This window comes from Schistocerca serialis, chromosome 3 (genome assembly GCF_023864345.2).
Source record: "Schistocerca serialis cubense isolate TAMUIC-IGC-003099 chromosome 3, iqSchSeri2.2, whole genome shotgun sequence".
In the NCBI taxonomy this organism is placed as follows: domain Eukaryota; kingdom Metazoa; phylum Arthropoda; class Insecta; order Orthoptera; family Acrididae; genus Schistocerca; species Schistocerca serialis.
The window spans coordinates 921,027,663-921,047,252 of NC_064640.1; positions in this window are offsets into that span (position 1 = coordinate 921,027,663).

Here is a 19,590-nt window from a genome sequence, read left to right on the forward strand (position 1 = left end):
GCCATGTGGATTCTTCCCACCGGACACCAGTTTCTCAGAACTCCGTATTTGGAAACTAGCACTACAACATGTCCTTGGTTCTTGCCCCCCCCCCCCCCCCCCCCCACCTGCCCTTAATTTACACTAATATCGTCCTTCTCAGCTTTTCTTCACTGTAACTACTCTTTGCTTCACTCCATTTTAGTTTTCTACATCTTTTGTTGTCTTTCACATCTATTTTTCACCCCCCCCCTCCCCACCTCTGTTACGTACAAAGCACTTAGCTTCTCATGCTTATTAACTCATGCATGATGTTTTAGTAGTAATCTCTGTCTTGCGTATTACCCTGTCTTCTGCCTTTAATCTCTCAGATTTTCAAATCTCGTCCAATTCAGTTGTCAACAGTCTGTCTTTCCTTCTCATCCTGTACAGTAAGTCTCCTGTGACACATGGTTCTGGGTGACTTTCCCAAAATCTGCCCCTTTTCCTAGACCTCTCCAGTCCTTTTGCTTCACACTTCTTCCTTCTTCTTTAACCCTTCTGCCTGGAGGAGGAGCCACTGACTTTGAGAACTTGCCAATCACAAAAGTTTTATGTGTGTGTTCTGCCAGCACTTGGTGAGTAGATATTTTATCTATCTGATTAAATAATTTTATCAATAATTTATTGTTTTCATTGTTATATTAGTATGTGTTAATTAAGAAACCCCACCTAATCATGAATCTGCCACTATAGATTTACCATTGAGTCAACATACCAGAATTAGAAAATAATTTAAAAGTCATGAATGAAATCAAAATATTTTGTGATTGGCTCTTCATAGGATCTGAACCGTGTTACATTCATCTTTTTTTGTAGTGTGTTTGGCTACACTGATACAAAACTTGACGAAGAGTTCATGAGATGAAAGCTCCATGTATAATGGGCAATCAAATGAAAACAAGACTGATGAGAAAAAAGTAAGTAAACTGTTTATTATTTCAAAAGTAATCACCATAGCTGTGAATACATTTATGCCACTGCGAGACAAAATAGTCAATTCCTTCATGGAAAAATGTTTTGCAGTTGTCTACAGAACCATGACTGTACCTGTGTGTGCACCTCTTGGTGTGTAGCAAACGGATGGCCAAGAAAGTCTTTCTTCAGGGCTCCCAAAATATGGAAATCACATGAGACTGGGATTGTATGGAGGTTGTGTGAAAGCTTCCCAGACAAAACTCTGCAGCATAGTTGAAGCAACCTGCCAATAAAATGCCTGCTAAGGTTGTATAGTGTGTGCTGCAGACGTTTTGCTGGGAAAACCCTTACATTTTCTCTGTAAAGTCCCAATCTCTCCCCATATGATTTCCATATTTTTAGAGCCCCGAAGAAAGATATTCATGGCTGTCCTTTGCTTCAGATAGACGTGCATGCCTTGGTACAATTATGTTTCCAGATGCAACTGCCAACAGTTTTCCATAAAGACATTGACCACCTTGCCTTACAGTGGAATACATGTAACAACTATGGCAATTACTTCTGTATTAATGAATAGTTTACTTACATTTTTTCCATATTTTTCATATTAATTTGACTGTCCTTGCGTGCCACTATCGCTAAGTTTGCTTTTGTAGATCTGTGTACTATGTAAGCAAGTGCTCTGTTATTATTTTACAGCATTTTATTATTATTTTAAATACTGTGTTAACCTCAAAAACTTGCATCTGTATGCTAGGTTAAATATTCCCAAATTTGGCGGTTTTCATAATCCAGCTAGCTTATCTGCAGTACTAAAGCAATCAACAGTAAGTTCATAAACACTGATTTACATGCACCATTTTGGATTTGAGAACTGTAGACTCACTTTTTTGAGGTGCGGGCAGTAGAAGACATGTTTCACTGTACAGTTGAGGAACTTGAAACTTAGCAAATGTGGATAACTCAATTTGCTATAACTCTACTCCTCACATAACTTTGTTATTTCCTTTTTGTATTATGCTGGTAGTAGATGTATCACATTTACATAAAGCACCCAAATTCATATTTGAGGTGCATTTCAGTAAAATTCATTATTCATTGGTTGGAGTTCTGCTAATGCCAATGATATAGTTAATTTCTCACTGTACATGTTCCTTTAAGAGAAATCTTTACTCAAGAGCCATATATGCAGAAACACATCGTGACGTAACAATTGTTTATTTCCAGAATGACATAAATTATTTGAAAGTCCTCATTTAACTCTTTCAGTGACCATTTTATTATGTGTGAAAATTCATTAACTAAAAAGTTATTCGTAATTAAAGTTTGCACCACCCAGAAAATATTATTTGGACCATTAAGTATGTTTATGACATTATAACTGTAGTTATAATTTTCTTGCTCTAATTTTTCTGAACTGGAAAATAATTTTATCAGAGTAATTTGGCAATTAAGAAAACTACCATACTGTGAAATTTCCAAGATGCTCGGTAAATTCTCACAGCAGTGCATCTGGTATGAATAAAATATTCCACCCAACTTTATTTACTTCCCAATCATCTATCACATAGATAAACCAAATTATTACTTGCCTTCCCATAATGTCATTGCCACTAATTTTGACATTGTCCTCTTTATATAGCAGTAGGAATTTTGCTCCTAGTAATTGTTACAGTAACTTCTCCTTGGCAGAGTCTTGATTAGCTATTTTCATCTTAATATCTCACTGTAAAAATTCATAGCATGCACTCATCCATTCCACATTTCAATGTCAAAGTCACTAACATGAGCAGATCTTACTGTTACACTCACTCAATGTGATTATTTCATGTACTTGTTTGGAAAATCTGGCTGTAGATGTCCATGTAACTTCCCTGTATTAAAGTGTTAGTAAAGCTTCAGTGACAGAGTTCTATCAAATGGTATTTTGTGAAGATTGATTTTTTGTAGACTTGAATGACAACTTCACCATGGAAAGAACCTGCTGCTGTTTAGAGTTCATCAAGCGTAGTAGCTGACTTGGTTTACTTGAACTATAAAAATAGTTGATAGCAGAAGTAAATATTCATCATTATATGTTTTGGTGCTAAGAAATGTGAAGTAATCTCAAGTTTAAATCAATGGTGTCATGTCCATCACTTAAATATTAGGTTAAATCTCCAACCAATTTCAGAGAATGAGACTTCAGAAGTTTAGCATTACCAAAGAATACCAGCAATATAACCAGGTCAGTGATGTTACATAGTGTGTTTAGCTTTTCACTGGCCAACTGTAGAATCCCTAATGATGAAGAAAAGCTTCTTAATAAGGCATTAAACATAAAATGTGGCTACCCATGTAACTAAATATGAGAGGAGTGCACATTAAAGAAAGCATTTTGTAAGAATCTTAATTTCCAACTGGAAAAACAGGTTGTCCAAAACTGCAATACTAAATACTATATGGTACAGTGTGCTCATTGATGCTTAAAGTGTTTGTTTCTATTTCATGCAGTGAACAAATCATATGAGGAATGAGTCAGTTTTGTAAAGATTTCTATTCTTCATGTACAAGATATTCCTGTAAGAGTTGCTGTTAATTCAATTACAAGTTCATCTGGCAAATTTAGGAAAACTAAAATTACGAGCGGGGGCTAAATATGTATACAGTGTTAATATGCACATCTTACACTGAAATTATGGAGTAGTCTACATACTAATGCAACAAGTTTGTTGACGAGATGAATCCATAAACAATAAACACATTCCGAATACAGGCAACCTTGGCTAAGTAGTTTACACTGCTGAAGGCCAAATAGAATAAATAAAAAGGTACAGGAAACCATTCGTTGCCCTTACGTATCTCCCTGGATTTAAATTATCTTTGATAGATGAATAATATAGAATTCGATTTGTGTTAATGACAAAAATTTTAATTAGCTAGGGATAAGCATTACAGTTCTTGGATCAAACATAATTCCCACCTTTTGACAAAGTGGTATCGTGTTCTAATAATAGTATTTCTTTGGTTTAGTACACACCATAACAGAACACTATTGTTGTGAAAGAAAGCAATAACACTTGTGCCAGACCTGCATCCACAGAGGTAGTATACAGCATAAATATTCATATGTACCTAAGAGAAAGAGCTTCAAAAAAGTATGTCAAATCTTGTGCAAGAAGGACCTCATGTCAGGACATGATACAAGAAAACATTATAAAGAATTTACTGTCACATTTACTTTTTATTTTCTGTATACCATTAAGATTAATCAAATATGTGTAATAAGATACATGATCACGCTACCTTTACTTCAGACAAACAAAAAAATATGAATAGGCACAAGTGGTACAACAGCCTACCAAAATATTTTAAGAGCAGTAACAAAAATTTGTTTTAAGTAAAGTTACAACATACAGGTAGTGTATAAGCAACATGGCTTATGAACTTATCAGTACTGTATGGCATAGTTCAAAATAAAAGAACAGTGATTTTACAATTGAGAGACCGCAGAATCCAAAACCTGAATCTTACAATTCTGCAAATGGCAACAGTTGCACACCTGTTGCAGTGAAATATACATTAAATCATGATTTCAGTCTGAGATATCACTATGAGTGATTCATGCTTACAATGAAAAGAAAATTATGTGCATTTTATGTAATCATGTAGAACTAACAAAAACTGTTTGTGTGAACATTTTGAAATTCCACATGTGAAAAGTGAACAACAATATTTTAGGGTCATGGCAAATTTGGAAAATAGAAAAAGGGAACTGAGCAGGATTGGCCAGTATTGCGGTGGCTGTTGATGCGGACACACAACTTGTTAGTGGTTATGACCTTGTAAAATGCCAGAAAGTGGTTGCAGATAACTTCGTAGATCACATGACTGCTTTCACATTTGTCTCCTCTGCCTTTGATGGGATGGGAGATGCTTGGGACAGGACTGGAGCGTGTTGTTGTATGGGCCAGGTTTTGCATCTATTGCAGGATAAGCCCCATGGGCCTATTAGTTCGGAATAGGGGCAGACAAGGATATCGCATGAATTGGGTAAGCAGTGGAATACCTCTGTGGGAGGGGGGGATAGTTTTCATTTCAGAACACAATGCGAGGTAGTCGAAACCCAGCTGTTCTCTGAAGAATCATTAACGAACACTGGTGATGACAGAAAAATTTTTATGAACTATCATTATTGCAATAAAAGTCATCCAATCTAAGCATTTTAGGATAACTAAATTGTGTGGTTGCATTAGTCTTAAATCAGTATTTATGTCTCCAAGAATATATATTCTGTCCTCAGACCATTTTGCAAAAAACTAGTCAATTTTCTCCAAGGTCTCTGCAAATGCTTCAGTATTAGTGTCTGGCATACAGTACAAAAATATAGTTATGATTTTTAACATGGGCTGTAACAGTGCGGCTGCTTACATTGAATATTCTGTGTTTGTGTCACCCACACTGAGGACACTGTACTGCACAAGTACTGTAAGCCCACCAACCTGATTTATGTAGCCTCTTCTGTGATGCCTCTTCAGTAGCACATCAGTCTGAAGTCATAAAGCTGAAAATCTTAATGAGTGCAGGTTGGTGTTTGCCAAAAAATGTACGCACCACCACTATTTTTGTTTCACTTTTTCACATATTGTCTTCAACATCCTATTGTTGGATGATGACCAATTTCTAACTTCACAGGAAAAAAATTTACTATTCAGGATAGACTAAAATTAATAATAATAATTTGGCCTGTAAAAAGTGTAGTGATCTAGGACTTTGGAATAGTATATGGAATCATTTTATGAATATGCATTGGCCATTTTATGAATATGCATTGGCACTAATCTGTTTATGGGCACAAGTGCAATATTGAACATCACGGTAGATTATCCAAAATTCGTAACTAATGGCTCAATGAGTTAATTTTCGCCTGCTAACTATTAATGGGGCTTATAGGAAGTTAGAACAATAGTGCACTGGCCATATATAACTCTGTGTTATTGGGAGGGGGGGGGGGGGGGATTGTGAAAAGTGAAAGTAAAAGATTGTGAAACAGGACTGTGCATCTGTTGGCTACATCATTTATAGTAGACAGTACTGCACTCCCATCTCCTATTTTTCCAGCCAGTACATCGACACCGAGAGCAACAAATGAAGAGATAGACGAAGCAGGTGAGCATTGTCACACATCATTACCAAATCTATCTATTAGCTCAAAATACTTTCACTTCTATTTACTATAGTAAAATTTGTAATCAGACATAACTTTTAACTAACAAGGTTTTAAACAAAACTAATTTAATTTTTGCTGTCAGATTTTGAGACTACAACTGTAACAATGAAATCTGTCCAAAATAACAAATGGGCAGATTTGTGCCTACATCACATATGAATATTACTGCAAGTCAGAACCAAAAGACCCCCAGAGACAGAAAAGAGAGAGAAAAATATTGGTACTAGTTTGGGTGTAAGTAGAGCAGGTGGAGGATGCCAGCCTGATCTGCGACAGTATCCCAGGACTCATATATATCTACTATATGCTACTCTACAAATCAAAATGTTACATTTAGCTCAAAATACCTTGTCACCCACATGGAATCAGTCTTGTTCTCAGCCCCATATTTGTGTACCTTTTTGTTCTGAAGGAGTGACCATCTTAGTCTGCAGTAATCTGCTGAGCAGTGTGCTTTGTCCACTATCAGCAGTTGTGTTAATTGTTAATGCAGTGATTTTCTTATTAGGTTCTCCAGTCACTGGGATGAGTTGTCCATATGGTCATTGCAAACTTGCTAACTGTAGCTTAGAAGTTGTGCTTTTGAGTAGGCTTCATCTGTTGAACTGCATCTCCCCTATCAGGTTGTCATGTCTGATTGGTTTCCTACGAGCGGATCAGGAAGAGGGAGCTAGACACTAACCTGGCTGAGGTGGAGTGGGCTCGTCCAGCTTGTAGTTCTGGAGCAGAATCTGTAAAGCTGGAATAACTTTTAAACCAGGGAACTCGGTGTGATCATAAATAAGCTTCTAATGAAGAAGAGAGAGAGTTAGAGTAAACATTACTCAAGCTTACAAGGCACTGACACCTGAACTAAACTGTGGGAGGTGTAACTACTACTCTGTGCAACTAGATGCCGTGAGAGTCTAAGTCCCGCCCCTGAGGCAGAGTAGCGCAGTGACCTCGTTGGAGGCAGAATGCTAGTGGAATCCTCGACAGGCTGTTAAGCTGCCATTTATATAGTCTCCTGTGACGTTACTATGATGCTTGGGGAATCATCCATCGCTCTGGCTGCCTTCCGATCCCTGAGTCTGTCATGTAGCCACTCTGAGTGGAAGTTTCCTGTTATCAGGCACTACGTCGCGCCGGCTCTTTCCGTTGTGTACTAACTTTGTGTGGAGGCTTTCAATCTGTTTAATGTATATAATAGCGGCTCCTACTGCTATGTCACAGGACCATAACTTCACAGGCAGCTTAACATACGCCTATTCATAATTTATTCGCGACACCTCCCCCCTATGGGGAAAATTTTGCTATCTCCATTCTCGAGAGTGCAAAATTTTCAAGTGCTCCCAGTGCCTTATAAACTTGTTATGCTTTATTTATAAATCTTCCACACATCAGTACAGTTTTCTTTGATTACAACTGACTTTACAATTATTTCAACCTTTGTTTCAATAAATGAACAATACATTTCATTATCATTTTAAGTTTCTCAGATAATGTACAATTTGAATTCACACTTTTATAAATCTTCATATCTCTATACAATTTTCCTTGATTGCAACTAACTTATACAATTATTTCAACCTTTGTTTGAACAAATGAACAATACATTTCACACTCATTTTAGGGCTCTTAGATAATATACAATTTGATAATGCATTTTCATAAGTCTTCCATGTATCAATACAATTTTCCTTGTTTGCAACTGACTTATACAATTACCTCAACCTTTGTTTGAGCAAATGAACAATGCATTTCACACTCATTTTAAAGCTCTTAGATAATATACAATTTGAAAATTCATTTACAATAATATACAGTATACATATTTTCATTAATGTTTGTTAGTCTTAGATAAATACATTAAAGGTTTTCTTTGCTCTAAATCAATATTTCTCTCTGGAACATGACTGCATTCCCTTTAAACTATATCACTAGGATTTTCGGTGTATCTACTCGACACTGGTTCAAACATAATTCTTTCCTCTTCTTTATTAGTATTACCACTATGCTGATATCGAACTATCTCTTTGTCTACATATTGATTCACAATTTTATTTCTAACACATATTCTTCTACAACAATCATCGTCCATACGTTTGAACAGGAATTTGAAACAACTTCGACAACAATTACAATATCTACAGATACGCAATACCACAATCAAAATGACTATACCTGTACTATAGTAACTGAGATAGGTATACTATCAACTGTAAACATTTTAAAAGTGTTTCTTTGTTGATACGATATCTCATTTTCCAATTCGTCCAACTTACGTTCTGCTGCTGTCAAATCATCTTACTGTCTAACAACTGGTGTAATAGGTAAATACAGAGTCTGATATGTTACATTTTCATCATTTACCATACAACAGTCTATATTCATATTTAAATTTGGCACAGTATCATTAATAGATACATTTGGTCTAATGATATGTTCAGATTGGATTAATATCTGAGCTCCATAACCTTTACACTTGCTCAAAAATTTCAGTTTACCAGTTCCTCGTATAATTATGTCTGATGGCGTTTGCTCGTTACATAATATTGTGAATCCCTCGTCCTTAGGTGCTCCAAAAAGCCATTAATTTCCTCTAATTTGTGTCCAGACACTTTCATTCAATATTATGTACTTTTGAATGCAATCAGCAGGAATTTTAATTATTGGTTGAAGCATTCTAGCTTCACCAACTTCATGATCATAAGTGGAAAGTAAGACAAAGGTCTGTTTACATATACTATGATCAGGTTCAATCTTTTTACAAACCAACTGTTCATTGCTTAATTTTACATACTGTCTTTTAGCATCGTCCATTAATAAAAATTCCTTCTCTGGTGCTATATACGTAAACAACCATTTATTTCTATCAACCTCGACTGGTAATGGCCAGAGCTTGTATATGTGAAACACACTGTTATTGACTAATGGAATGTTTAGTGCATAACTTAATATATTACCAGCAACAAATACATCTAAATCAATCACCTTCATTAACTGGTGCCCCATGTCTTCAGTTAGAGCTACTGGGAATTGCTTATCTTTAATCTCATCTTTAATTAGTTCAAGATATTTTACAACTTGAATAGGATTTATTAAGTGTGATTGTAATATTCCCTTCTGAGCATTGACAATAGCTGTTATCAATAAATCATACTCTCTCTCTAGTTCATTGAATATTGATATTAACTGTGTAAGTTGCTCATTTAGTGTCACCGAAATAGCAATTTTTCTTAATTGTCGATCTCATATTGCAACACCTGCTGATTCAGTTTCAATATCCCTTGTCTTTTCATTTCTTGCTATTGAGTTTACAGTATGGTTGAAACTATGTAACGTTGCCTTAACAATAGTTACCTGTTCTTTTGACAACCTAAGTAATTCCTTCTGTTCTCCTTCAAGCAGGTTGATCTTGCTTTTAAAATAAGGTGCATCATCTTCATCTAGTATTCCAAAAAGCACTTTGGTTACTTCACCAACAAAGTTTGAAATTCCACGCTTTCTAATCCTGTGTCCGTGATGTGCTAATTGCCCTATTAGGCCTTGTGAGTTTGTTATCTTACGTACATGCTACGGTAGCGCCTGTTTTGCACTATTGCATTCTATCATGCTCATATTCAATTGTAAGAGCTTTTGCTGGCAAAACTCTACTGCTCTTGCTGCTAAGGTTCCAGTGGACTCAAATTTTTGTTTTAGCTATACCAGATTAAAGTAGCTTACAATTCTCCAGGTAACGCTATATAAACTGACCGTACCTTTGTTGTCATAATATAAACCTGAAGACGACTGGAATTTGGTAACCTGTAGATGCGGTTATGTCCTTACTGATGCAAATCCCGTAATTAGGATGACCAATCCTATCTTCATGAACGTTGTCATTTTCCTGCAATTTAAAAGAACTCTTTTAATCCATTTGCGTGCACTTTTAGGTACTTGTCCCCTCTTAACCGAATTACTACATTAGGACCCTTTACTTCAGTTACAAGATATGGGCCTCGCCATTGACTATCTAACTTCTTCGAGCGGCCTCTTCGTACACTCTCATCAAATAGAAGCACCTTGTCTCCTATCTCAAACTTCCATGGATTTTGTGTTTTGTCATAGTACCCTTTATTTTTAACCTTTGTTTGTGTTGTTAATTCTCGTGCGCTCTGATGCACATTTCATAATCTTTCTTTCAGTTCAGTAACATAATTGTGGTGTCACCGCCAGACACCACACTTGCTAGGTGGTAGCTTAAATCGGCCGCGGTCCATTAGTACATGTTGGACCCGCGTGTCGCCACTGTGTGATCGCAGACCGAGTGCCACCACAAGGCAGGTCTCAAGATACTGACTAGCACTCGCCCCAGTTGTACGGACGACATTGCTAGCGACTACACTGACAAAGCATCGCTCATTAGCCGAGCAGATAGTTAGAATAGCCTTCAGCTAAGTCCATGGCTACGACCTAGCAAGGCGCCATTAGCCTTACATAGTTTGATAGTTATCGTATGAAATGTCTCATCATGTATACAAATGGTGGATTAAAGTTAAGTATTCCAGTAGCTACGTACTTTTCTTTATAGCAATTCATTGAGCATCCTGTTTCAGACCATCAAGTCCGCCTGCTTGCTTAATGGCCGCCTCCCTTAAATAATGTGCGTAGTGTTGGCAATCTGTCAACACTACAAATGGCAACGAGGATGGGATTAAAAGAGGATTTCGCGTTCGTATTGCTCTAATTTCTGGCGACGTTACAATCCGCCTTCTTTCTCTTTGATTGATTTACTTGTGTCATGGCTTCCCCACAATCTCCCGATGTACTGTCCGAATTTTATCGCTTGCAGAATCAGCAGACGCAGGCGTTATTGGATGCCCTTGGACAGCTCGTCCAGGGTCAACGTGCACTGCAACACGATGCGGCCACCGCCGCTTCATCGCTACCGCCGCCACAACATGCAGTTGCACCGCCATTCCGTAATTTTCAAGCAGACGTAGAATCCTGGACGGAATGATCATGCCAGTTTGGATTTCATCTCGCCGCCTACAGAATTCAAGGTAATGAGCGGCAGCCTCATTTATTGGCGTGTGTAGGGGTGCAAACGTACCGCGTGATAGTGAAATTGTTTCCTTGACGTGACGTAGCAACTCTGTCCTACGAAGAAATTTTGTCTGCTTTAGATGCCTATTTCAAGGAAACAGTTAATGTAGTTGCAAAAAGGTATACTTTCTTTCGTACAAAACGTACGGCCGGTCAAACTAATAGGGAGTGGGTAGCAACATTGCAAGGCCTTACAAGGGATTGTGCTTTTGAGTGTGAATGTGGACTCCCTTATTCAGATACAATGGTACGTGATGCAATAGCACAGAACATTTCTGATGTTCGCATATGGGAACAGATTTTGAAACTTGTCAATCCCTCCCTTCAGCAAGTGATAGACATATTAGATAGACAAGACACACTTGACTTTGCTCAGGAATCATTTGCAACTTCGCCAGCCGTGTGTAACATTAACCGGCCCGCCGGGCGCGCTGCATGGCCCGGTAAACTGCCCTCGCACACGTCCGCGCAGCTGCCACCACGCTCTAAACCAGGTGTGCTGCGCCAGCACACAAATAAAGTGAAATCATGCCCGCGGTGTGCAACTAGACATTCGCGTGCAAATTGCCCGTCACGCCAAGCTATTTGCTTTTTCTATAATAAGAAAGGACATGTTGAAAGTGCCAGAAAAAGCTCAGATCAGACAATCACAACCATTCCAACCAGGCCTATTGCTTCGCACCGGAATCAAACCAAGGACACTCAGGCTCGTGGACCTTCGCCCATGGACATTCATGTAGTTAATTCCACTTCGTCCAGTGCCACTTTCTGTAACAGTGACTGTGTTCGTCCCACAAATACTGTGCGTCGACGTCGCCGGAAATCACGTCAATTAGCAAGTGCTGCTGTACCTGTATCAGTTCAAATTGCACGAGACAGTTGCTCTTGTCGCCAGCAGGACAATAAACTTTTTGTAGATTTGGACTTTAATGGCAAGGCCATACCATTCCAGCTCGATACCGGAGCTGCTGTTTCATTGATCAATCACGACACGTACAAACAACTGGGCAAACCTCCGTTTCGTTCCGCCAATGTTAAGCTAACTACATATTCAGGACAGCAGATCCCTGTGTTAGGACAGTGCAGCCTTCTTGCAACATACAAGGGACAAACAAAACTTGTGTCATTTTACGTTCTTCGTTCTTCTACTGCAGTGAACTTGTTTGGTTTAGATTTATTTCAGTTGTTTAACATGTCTATAGTAAATCAGGTCCTATCAGTGAATCAGACTGTAACTTCAGACAGTGTTTCTCGTCTGTGTGAAGAATTTGCAGACATTTTTGCACCGGGCCTTGGTTGCGCTAAGAATTATGAAGCACATTTGGAACTGAAAGTAAACGTGCAACCGAAATTTTTCCGAGCGCGCAATGTTCCCCACGCATTGCGTGATGAGGTCGCACGAACATTAAACGATTTAGAATCACAAGGTGTAATTGAAGGTGTGCAAGCTTCTCTCTGGGCCTTACCCTTAGTAATTTTGCCAAAACCTTCCGGAAAACTGAGACTTTGTGTGGACTTCAAGGCAACAGTGAATCCACAACTCGTGATTGCAACTTTTCCCTTACCCCACCCGGAAGATCTTTTTGATAAACTGTGCCCGGGTAAATACTTTTTGAAGTTGGACCTAGCAGATGCATACTTGCAAATCCCCGTGGACGCCGAATCCCAGCGCGACTTGGTGGTTAACACGCATCTTGGTTTGTACCGATTCAAAAGACTGCCATTCGGGTGTGCATCCGTCCCTGCATTGTTTCAGCAATATTTACAAACTGTTTGTGCGTCGGTCCCTACTGCTGCGAACTATCTGGACGATATTGTGATATCCGGAAAGACAGCCGACGAGCATTTAGCACACTTACGAACATTATTTCAGGTATTGCGACAAAATGGTCTTCGCTTGCGGAAGGACAAATGTGTGTTTTTTGCTCGTGACTTACCATACCTGGGACGTGTAATTAATGCCCAAGGCATACATCCGAGTCCTGAGCACCTTCGTGCCATACAGGACTTGCCTTCGCCGCAGAATGTGAAGCAGCTACAGAGTGTGTTGGGTAAAATTAACTATTATCATCGCTTTCTGCGCAATGCCTCTTCCATTTCAGCTCTGCTTCATAGCTTACGCCGTAAGGGTGTTCCGTTCATCTGGACAACGGAATGCGAACGCGCCTTTTGCCAGTTGAAATCGGTATTGCTTTCTAATACTTGCCTTACGCCATTCGATCCCCAGAGACCCCTTTTGTTGATGGTAGATGCATCGGATTTCGGGATCGGTGCTGTGCTTGCGCACAAAGTTGGCTCGCATGATCGCCCTATTGCCTTTGCATCAAAATTGCTCTCGTCTGCGCAAAGAAATTACTCGCAAATAGAGAAAGAAGCTTTGGCTCTCGTGTTTGGTTTTACTAAGTTCCATGATTTCTTGTATGGTCGTCACTTTACCATCATCACAAACCACAAACCTTTGATGTCGCTTTTTCATCCGAACAAGCCTGTACCTCCGCGTACAGCACAGAAATTCATTTGCTGGTCTATTTTCCTCTCGCAGTACCGCTACGATATCTTGTATCGGTCCACTGCTAAGCACGGAAACGCCAATGCATTGTCCCGTTTGCCTGTTGCTGAGGATAAATCATTCGATTCTTCCGAACTTGCTTGCATGTTCATTGATGCGGAAACCGATGAAGTGATCGAATCGTTTCCGATTGATATTCGTCGTGTAGCTACAGCCACAGCTGCTGACCTGGTCCTTGCTACCATTTTGCATTTTGTTGTTACGCAATGGCCTTTGTCAAAGTCTCAGATCGAGGATCCGTTGGTTCGCCGATTTTTTGCTCACAAGGAGAGACTTTTTGTTCGACGTGGTGTTTTGTTGTTGCGTTCTGATGATGATCAATCCAGGGTCGTGCTCCCACGTTCGTTACAGTCCTCTGTCTTACGGCTTCTTCACCAAGGTCATTGGGGTATAGTGTGAACGAAACAACTTGCTCGTCAGCACTGTACTTGGTTCGGAATCGATGCTGCGATTACGAATATGTGTTCTTCTTGCATGGCGTGTGCCGAACAACAATCCGCACCGCCGCGGAAAGTCTTTGCATGGCCAAAAGCCATTTCCCCTTGGCAACGCTTGCACATCAATTTTGCTGGTCTATTCTGGAATGCTCGATGGTTGGTTCTGGTAGATGCTTTCAGTAATTTTCCTTTTGTCGTCCGGATGTCTTCCACGATGTCAACTGCCACCATCCAAGTGTTGTCTGCTATCTTTTGCATTGAAGGTCTTCCGCAGACAATTGTTTCCGACAATGGCCCACAATTCATGTCCGCAGAATTTCAGTCATTCTGCCATGCCAATGGTATTCAACATCTGACATCCGCGCCATTTTCGCCTCAGTCAAACGGTGCCGCTGAACGATTCATCCGGACTTTCAAGTCACAGATGTTGAAGTTGAAAGAGTCACATTCTCAGGAGGACACGTTGTTGCTCTTTTTGTCATCATATCGCTCTCAGCCCCGAGATAGTCGCTCGCCGGCTGAGTTGCTCCACGGTCGTCCTCATCAAACCTTGATGTCTTTGCTGCACCCGCCGCATCAGGTTCCTATGCAGCGGCGGTTTTCTGCTTTTGTTCCAGGCGACGTTGTATTCTATCGCAACTATCGAGGTTCGCGGCGTTGGCTCGCAGGGCGCATTCTTCGCTGCCTCGGCCGCACGATGTATTTCGTTTTGGGGGCCTCTGGTGAGGTGCGTCGGCATCTCAATCAGCTGCGCCTCTGTCGTCACATGGGTTCTGCCGCTCCCCGTCTGCTTTCAGCAACGGTGCCGTCCGGTCGGCGCCCTGGGGACCCATCTACTGGCTCGCCTCATCCCCAGGTGTTACCGACGATGCCTTCCATTTTGCCCCATGACGACGCGCCGCTGCCGCCTCCGCCGCCGCCGCCTGTCCTCCAGCCGGCGCCGCCTGCATTCGACGCTTCGCTGCAGCCGCCAAGCGCCTCCCTGGGTCAGGCGCCGCCGATCGCTTCCCGTGACCAGCTGTCCTCCGCCATGGAACTCTTGCCCGCTCCGGACCACATGGCGTCTTCGCGTGTCGGATACCCCGATGCAATGGAGGTCAACCCTTCGGCCCCTCCTGTCTCTTTACGGGCGCATACACCGCTCATTAGCCGAGCAGATAGTTAGAATAGCCTTCAGCTAAGTTACATAGTTTGATAGTTATCGTATGAAATGTCTCATCAAGAACGCAGTATACAAATGGTGGATTAAAGTTAAGTATTCCAGTAGCTACGTACTTTTCTTTATAGCAATTCATTGAGCACCCTGTTTCAGACCATCAAGTCCGCCTGCTTGCTTAATGGCCGTGCGTAGTGTTGGCAATCTGTCAACACTACAATAATCATCATCATTGTAGATTACATCTGTGGGCCTTTTTTGTAATACATCTGGAATGTTGCATACTCTTCCAAAGAACAACTCATGCGGGGTATAACCTGTGGCACTATGTGGAGTAGTGTTAAATACAAACACTGCATATGGAACCCAAGTGACCCAGTTCATTTGATTTCTATTTATATAGTGTGTCAGTGTCTCTGTCAAATTCTGATGTGTTCTCTCTAATGCTCCATTGGCTTGCGGATGGTAACTAGTAGTGTGGATCATTTCTATATGTAATAATCTGCACACTCTTCACATTGTTTCACTCATAAAATTACTTCCCATATCACTTAGTAATGTTGATGGTATGCCATAGCTTAAAATAATTTTCTCTACCAATACTCTAGCAACTGTTTGTGCATCTTGTTGCTGAATTGCTTCCACTACTGGAAATTTTGTTAATGCATCTTAGAACGTAAGTATGTACTTATGGCCTTGATCTGTTAGTGTGAGTGGACCAACTATGTCAACATCACAACGCTCAAATACATGTTCTGGGGTTGATGTTATTTCCATAGGCATCTTAGTTTCACTTTGTGTTAACTTATTTCTTTGGCAGCTTTTGCACTTGCGAATGTACTGCTCAATATCTGCTTTCATACCATCCCATGTACAATATTGTTTAATTCTTTCATACGTCCTACCAATTCCTTGATGTCCCCCAATTGATGAGTCATGGTACTGCTTAAGAATTTTCAATTTCTCTTCTGGGGGTTAGACTTTTTGATTGTTATTGGGCTTTACTTTCATCTACGGCTTCTCCTGACTCGACGCTATCATTTACTTCTTGTGCATTTACATTCATTTTTACATTCTGATTTGTTGTCTCAATGTTTCGTATTCATGATAGCACGTCTGCTACCAGATTTCTTTTGCCACTTTTGTATACAATCTGATAGCCATACTCTTCAAGTTTGAGCCTAAATTTTAACAATTGGGATGAAGGATCTGATACACTACTTATCCACAATAGTGGTTTATGACCTGTACAGACAGTGAACTTATGTCCAAACAAATATGGTCGAAAATGTTTGACTGCCCAACATATGGCTAACATTTCCCTTTCGATTGTACTATAATTTTTCTTCGCTTTATTCAAAGGTCTCGATGCCTATGCAACAGGTAAATCACTTCCTAACTTACCTTGTGATAAGACTGCTCCAAGAGAGGTCTGACTCGCATCTGTGGTGACAATACAGTCCTTACTAAAATCAAGGTATTATAAAATAGGGGGCTTCAACAGTTTTTCTTTCAACTGTTGAAACGTCTCTTCTTGCTCATTTCCCCACTTATAGATAGTTCCCTTTTTCAGCAATTCATACAATGGCTTTGCTATCTTACTATAATTGTCCAAAAATCACTGTTAATAGCCACTTAATCCAAGGAATGCCTTCAACTGAGTTGTGTTCGCTGGCCTTGGATATTGTTGCACTGCTTCAACCTTACAGGGGTCTGGCTTCAGTCCATCGGCTGTAAGTACATGTCCCAGAAATTTAACTTCTTTTCACAGGAATTCACATTTGTCTATCTGCAATTTTAAATTATACTGTCTGAGTCTCTCAAAAACCTCTTCTAGCCTGTGATTATGTTCTTCTAATGACAAACCGAAAATTGTCACATCATCAAAATAAATGAATACCTTCTCACCTTGAAGTCCCATTAAGACCATATTCATTAACTTTTAAAAAGTATTTGGAGCTGTTTTAAATCCCATAGGCATCCTTTTATACTCATAATGGCCTTAGGGAGTGCTAAAAGCAGTCTTTTCTTGGTCTCATTCGTCTAATAGCACTTGATAATAGCCCTTGGCTAGATACAGAGTGGAGAAATACTTTGCTTTTCCCAATACGTCTAAAATTTCATCTATCCTTGGTAAGGGAAATACATTATTAAATGTTAATCATCTGTAGTCTGCTACTACACGCCATTTTTGATTTCCACTGGTGTCCATCTTTTTGGGCACTAATAGTAAAGGTGACACCAGGCACTACTACTAGGTACTACAATGTCATCTTGTAACATCTTATCAATTTCGGCCTGCAATAGTTCTTTCTGTGCTTGTGGTATTCGATAAGGCCTCACGTTAACTACCTTTCCCTTGGATTCTGGAATTAGTGGAATTTCATGTTTAACAGCCTCTGTATAGGTTAACTTATCTCCCAGCAATTGGAACTCATCATTGTAAGCTAGACATATCTCTATTATAGCTTCCTTCTCTTCACTACTTAAGTGATTTACACGCAGTACTTCTTTTAATTTACTGGTTCTGGATTTCCTATCTGAATGTACTTTTTGTGCTTGTCTTACCATTGCTTCTTCCACCAGAGGTAGCTCCTCGGTTAACAATACAGGATCTTCTAACTCAACTTACTTTTCATTAGTATTTAAGACACTTATTATACATTTACCTTCCCTTACAGCATCTAATGCGTTCGGTACAATTAAACCTGCCTGTAATTCTCGTCTTGGAATGATCACTTCCGATGCATCCAATAAACTTACTCGTACTTTTACAATCCTTTCTTCTCTAGGGCCTACAATTAATGTACACTTTTGTTTCATTGTACATCCTTCATGTCTCACAGTAGGCTTACTATCATAACAGTTTTCTAATTCCGCAGCGTAAACTGCAGCTAAATCGACCTTCAAATCTGTGTTCTGCAACACCTCTGCATAACTGTGTCTAGACCTTGTGTCAGGCTCTATCTTTACTAACTCGGCTTTTACTGAAACTGAATCATTACACTTTTCATTTCTTGCCTTTGCAAAATCATCTCCTTCTAAGCAGCTATGATTGCACCTTTCCTTTGTGGGACTCATCAACCTCTTACTAACATTTTTCTTGCGTCTGGCTCTTACCCCCATAGACTTCTTTCTAACATTTTTCTCATACGCGGCTTTTCTTACCACCATAGATTTCTTTCTAACATTTTTCTCACACCTGACTCCTATCGCTGTCAAAGTACTTACACTTCGACACATCTTGACCTCCTTTCACGATTCCTTCCATAAATGGATAAACATTTTGCGGTGTCTCTATCCTGCTAGCACCTGCAGTACTCTTGACGTTTCTAGTAGCGCTTCCTAACACTCTCTTAACAACTACTACTCGACACGACTCTTGGGCCGTTCGCAGCATAAATCGTTTCCCACAAATCATAACATCTCTTGTTCCACAATCTATAATTGCTTATGCTTTGCAAGAAAATCACTGCCTAACAGTCCATCTAATGGCAGATCCACTTCTGCCCCTATTACATGGAATTGGTGTCTTACAATTCCGTCTTCAACCTGTAACTCAATTTCTAGGGCGCCTTCTGTTTTAACAACATCTTTACTAATACCTTTAATTCTAATACTCTGAGTAGGATCTCACTTTTCTGATCCCTGTACACTATTCGTTTTCAACAGACTTATTTGTGCCCCACTATCTATCAAAAGCCTCATTGGATTCTGTACGCCCTTTTCACATCTTACCATGATATACTCATTTCTGTTAGTGTAATCTTCCTTTTATACCTTGCCAGATAGGTCGCAATGCGACTGCCTCATTGCGCCTCCTCTTAGTTTCCCTGTGCCCCATATTTCTTCTGTATTAAGGGCCATAATGTTCCCCATAAACCTTACCTTCTTTCTGCTTTTCTGCAAAACGTTCTTTGTCGCTCTTTTCTTCTTTTCGTAGTTTCATCTGTACTGGTACCATGACTACACTGTGTACCCTCTTATTATCAGAACACTTCTTTGCTATGTGCCCCAGTTTTCCACAATTAAAACACTTTTGAATTTTATGAGCTGCTATTTTCTGACCCCCCTGCAGGTCCAGAGGTAAGAATAGGCCCGCAGTATTCCTGCCTGTCGTAAGAGGCGACTAAAAGGAGTCTCAACTGTTTCGGCCTTTAATGTGATGGTCCCCATTGGGGTTTGACCTCCATTTTTCCAAATTCAACAGAAGTAC